A 5,447-nucleotide genomic window follows, 5' to 3' on the forward strand; every position below is an offset into this window, starting at 1 on the left:
TAATGTTTGACCTGCAATTAAGCACATATGAAAATTAGATGTCTGTTGTACCTCTCCTTGAGTATGTAATACAAGTCATGAATCAAAACTGTAACAGAAAATTGCTTCTATCTCCTCAAGCCTGTGAGACTTATTCTCTCTCTCTCCTCTCTCTCTCTTTCTCTCTCTCTCTCTCTCTCTCTCTCTCTCAGAGAGAGAGAGAGAAAGAGAGAGAGAATGTATATATTGCTAACACCCACAGTCTCCTTTTGAGAATTGGAAAGATACTATATGTACCTGTGAACTGAAAAAGATCCATCTATATTTAAGAGCTAACAGACAATTTGACTTTGGGTGACTAAACATCAGTGATTACTGTCCAGAGATGGAATGTTGCAGATCAAGAACCAAAGTTAGCCTGGGCTAACTTAGGAAAGTCCCTTTTAATAACTACCTACTATTAGCCTCTGTATCTGGCCTAGAATCTTCTGACTACTAGGTAAAAATCTTATAATCTATACCAAGTTTTGTAGACTGACTTTTGTCCTCTACTAACCCTAAAGCTAAGAATGTGATAAAGTATGAATCCTATAAAATATATTCTACTCCCAATGTCTATCTTTTTTTTATCTTTTATTGATATTATTTTTTAAAATTCATGATAGCAGTGTAATATATTACAATTCTTATCACACAATATAGAGCATAATTTTTCATATTTCTGCATATAAAGTATGTTCACACCAATCATGCCTTTATACATGTACTTTGGATTTTTTTGCATTACAATTCTTAATACACATATATGCTACAATTTTTCATATCTCTGTTTTGTACATAAAGTATGTTGACATCCACATCAAGTCTTCATACACGTACTTTGTATAATGATATCCATCACATTCCACCATCCTTGCTAATCCCCTGCCCCCTCCCTTTCCCTTTCCCCCTCTTCCCTATCTTGAATTCATCTAATCCTCCCATGCTCTCCCTCCCTACCCCACTATGAGTCATCCTTCTTATATCAAAGAAAACATTTGTTTTTTTGGGATTGGCTAACTTCACTTAGCATTATCTTCTCCAATGCCATCCATTTACCTGCAAATGCCATGATCTTATTCTTTTTATTGCTGAGTAAAATTCCATTATGTATATATGCCACATTTTTTTTTATCCATTCATCCACTGAAGGACATCTAGGTTGGCTCCACAGTTTAGCTATTGGGATGTGCTGCTATAAACATTGATGTGGCTGTGTCCCTGTAGTATGCTGTTTTTAAATCCTTTGGGTATAGTCCGAGGAGGGGAATAGCTGCATCAAATCGTGGTTCCATTCCAAGATTTCCAAGGAATCTCCATACTGCTTTCCATATTGGCTGCACCAATTTGCTGTCTCATCAGCAAAGTATGAGTGTACTTTTTCACCACATCCTCACCAACACTTACTGTTGTTTATCTTCATCATGTGGGATTAGGCCCCAACTTCCTCAATAAGACTCCTATAGTGCAAGAATTTAAACCCAAAATCAATAAATGGGATGAAATCAAACTAAAAAGTTTCTTCTTAGCAAATGAAACAAATCTATGAGATGAACAGAGAGCCCTACATCCTGGGAGCAAATTTTTACCCCTCACACATCAGATAGAGCACTAATCTCTAGGGTATATAAAGAACTCAAAAAGCTAACCACCAAAAAAACAAATAACCTAATCAACAAATGGGCCAAAGACCTGAACAGACACTTCTCAGAAGAGGATATACAATCAATTAACAAATATATGAAAAAAAATGCTCATTATCTCTAGCAAACAGAGAAATGCAAATCAACACTACTCTAAGATATTAACATCTTTCTATGGTGAAAAGAATTCATTGAACCCGTACACAGAGTATTACTGTCACCTAAACAGTCCCTAAAAAATCACCAGCAACACCGTTCTCCCATTTTTGCATGTCATACCTGCTCTTGCAAGTGGCATTTGCTCAACAGGAACTAAAGCAGGAGACCAAACAGCAAAAAAAAAAAAAAAAAAACAGTTCCGACCAGTTACATCCACAACATGACTAGAGGGTCTCTTGTGCAAAAGGGAACATGCACAGAAGGCGGAGAGTGCAAAAAGAAGAGGACCTGCGCCTGCTCCACTCTCTCATCACCTCTTCCTCCTCACCACTGGATGACTATGCCCTGTCCCAGGAAGGAAGCCCCTTTTGCCCTGCCTCTGGGTCTGCTCTCTCTTGGATTAAAGAATGAAGTTTCTGCTGATTTGGAAAACATGAGTTCTTTCTATTAGCATTCATGACATCAGGCAGAAGGACCCAACTGGAAAGTAGTTAACAGGACTGGGGGAGAATTATGAATATTAATAGGAAGACACTGCAGAAACTGAAATAATTAAGACCTTTTAAAACTAATCTCTCTATGATTGATGAACATTTGAGTGTCTTTTTTTTCTTTCCTTTGATATAATGAAAGATTTCCAAATTCTTTCTTAAAGCCTTCATTTAAAGGTTTGGGGGTTTGCTTGTTTTTCTTTTTGCAGTACTAGGGATTGTGTAGTATTCTAAACCTGAGCAGCATCCCCACCCCTTTTTAATTTGAAACAGGTTCTTACTATATGGTTTATACAGCTCATGCACAATTTGAAATCCTTTTTTTATGACTATAAAAACTCATATAACTTTTTCCAAGGAAAACCATGTTGGTCCTCAGTCTCCAGAGTCATTGGGATTACAGGTATTGCCATTGTGTCCACCTTCTTTTAAAGAATTTATGGGTGGTTTTACTAAGAGCTGAATATACTAAAATTGGCTGAAAAGTTGTCTTATAAGTTACTGTTGTTTTATTTCAGTGTAATTGCTGTAAATATGAGGAGGATATACTGAAAAATAGCTTTGAAGACTTTGTTACAATAGACAATACTCAAATGTAAAAGTTATCTGGATTACAAATTCTATTCAGTTATTTTAATTGTTTGGCTTGTTACGGGGTAGATGTGAAGAAAGAAGCTGTTTTTTTTTTTTTTTGAGATGAATACAATATAACTAAGTCATTGTTACTCCTATTCCTATCTATGAGTTCTTAGAATACATTTAAAAATATAAACTTTCAAAGAAAGACCAACAAAACCAAAGCTAGATATAAAGATAAAAGATCTCCAAAATGGGACTCACTTAAGAAACTTACTAATATTATTGTTTATTCCATTTATTTCTCAATTATCCATTCAACATTTGTTGACTACATACTATATTCCAAACACCACCAACAACAAAAGATACAAACATTGAACAGACTATTAGAGATCCAATAAGTTAATGAAAATAATAGAGGTCTATGCAACCATGTGATAGAGGAGCAAAACTATTCTGGAAGTTTAGCATCAACTTTACATAATGACACTTACGCTGAAGAACCATGAGAGCCCTTTTCAACCACCAAGCAAAACAGCATCATCTACTCAAAAAAATTTTTTTAAAGAGAGAGAGAGAATCTTTTTTTTTTTTTTTGTAGATGGACACAACACAATGCCTTTATTTTTTATGTGGTGCTGATAATCGAACCCAGGTCGCGCCCATCATAGGCAAGCGCTCTACCGCTGAGCCACAATTCCAGCCCCCTACTCAAAATTTTGATTACCAGAATGAAAGCACGTAAAAATAACCTTCTCTCTCCCCTCACATTCACTGCCCCTCTTGTAGTTAGTCCTTTTATCACTGTGACCAAAAGACCAAATAAGAGCAACTTAGAGGAGAAAAAGTTTATTTTGGCTCACATTTTCATAGATTCAATCCATGGATGGCCAATGCCATAGTTCTGGGCCCAAAGTAAGGCAAAATATCACAGCAGAGGGGCACGGCAGAGGAAAGTAGCTCAGAACACATAAGACAGGAAGCAGAGAAAGACCTCTGCTCACCAGGTACAAAATATAAACCCCAAAGGCACACCCCCACTGACCTACTTTCTCTAGCCACAACTCTGTCTACACTTACCAGTCAGCTAATCCATCAGTGGATAAACCCACTGATTAGATTATACCTCTCTTAATCTTAACATGTCATCTCTTAACATTCCCACATTATCTCATACATGAGCTGTAAGGGGGACACCTCATACCTAAACCGTAAAAACCCTAATCTGACTGCTCCATGCTTGCCAGCAGTCAAAGATACATGAACTTATACTTGGAAAATGCTCAAATGATTCATTCTTCAATGGGATAGCTGTAACCAGATAATAAAGAAAACCATTCCATTTGAAACAGCTGCCTTATTTTCATTCATAGATAAGAAGCTATTGATTAACAACCTTCACCTATGTCTTTTTCTCATAGAGATGTGAATTAGTTACTGCAAGCCTTCAAATTTGAGCTTTCATGGTCCCACACCTGATATATTTCTGTGTATATTTTAAATTATTTCAGTACACATAGAGCCAGTGAAAAATTTTAAGAAACTAATTCTAATATTTGAACTTTTAGGCTTGAAAATGCATGTTTTTTTTTTAGCACACCATCAGCTATTTAGCTTTTGAATTCTTCTTTTTAAATGCAATATACAAACTCTATTTAACAAAAATAACAGGTAATGTCAAACAGGCACTTATATTGAGAAAAACTGACTAGAAGAAATTTTATCTTAAACACCTTATAATAACCTATTTGCAATTGCATATAACTGAACTCTGTTTCTGTGAAATATACAGCTCATGCACAAGTATGGATGAATTATTTGTACATTTTTCAAGTATTCCCTGAATACTACCTTATATACACATATACATTAAATTTGTGAAAGATTTAATTCATGATCCAGATATACTTTATTTTTGTTGGTTTTTGGAAGAGGTCGTCTAAAGAAAAGAATATGTAGTTCTGGCTCATGTAATGAACCCAGTCATGTAATGAACCCAGCCTAGACTCTGGTGGAGTCTCCTCCACTACTCTTCAGACATTTGATGAGTTTGGGGTACTCGTTTGGAAAGTTCTCTGGGTAACGTGACATGCCATTGCTCAGAATGCTTGTTGAAGTACTTGTCTACATAGTAGATCTGCTTATAGGCCATACTGCCAGGACTCAGTGGGAGGAAACAAGGCAGAAACCTAAGACTGCAGGAACTGGTGAAGCCTAATGCACCTCTGTTTCCAGCTAAGGCAACAACTGAACTAAAACCAATCCCGCTTTTAAATTCTTAAACAAAGAAAGAGGTATATATTGAGTATGTTTCCAAAATTGATGGATTCAGAGATGGCATTATTAGGACTTGCATAGTGATTCAACCCAATTCAATTCAATAGCCACTATTGAGATGATATCTTAGAGTAGTTTGCAGGCTATTATGAAGACAAACAACAATAAGTTTTGGCGAGGATGTGGGGAAAAAGGTACACTCATACATTGATGGTGGGACTGCAAATTGGTGCAGCCAATATAGAAAGCAGTATGGAGATTCCTTGAAAATCTGGGAATG

General features: G+C 36.2%; 1 pseudogene; it reads right to left on the minus strand.

Moving 5' to 3' along the window:
• Positions 1-4,759: 4,759 nt before the first annotated feature.
• LOC114094910 (cyclin-dependent kinases regulatory subunit 2 pseudogene) lies at positions 4,760-5,042 on the minus strand (annotated as a pseudogene).
• Between the last annotated feature and the right edge of the window lie 405 nt (positions 5,043-5,447).

This window comes from Marmota flaviventris, chromosome 4, assembly GCF_047511675.1.
Source record: "Marmota flaviventris isolate mMarFla1 chromosome 4, mMarFla1.hap1, whole genome shotgun sequence".
Lineage (NCBI taxonomy): Eukaryota > Metazoa > Chordata > Mammalia > Rodentia > Sciuridae > Marmota > Marmota flaviventris.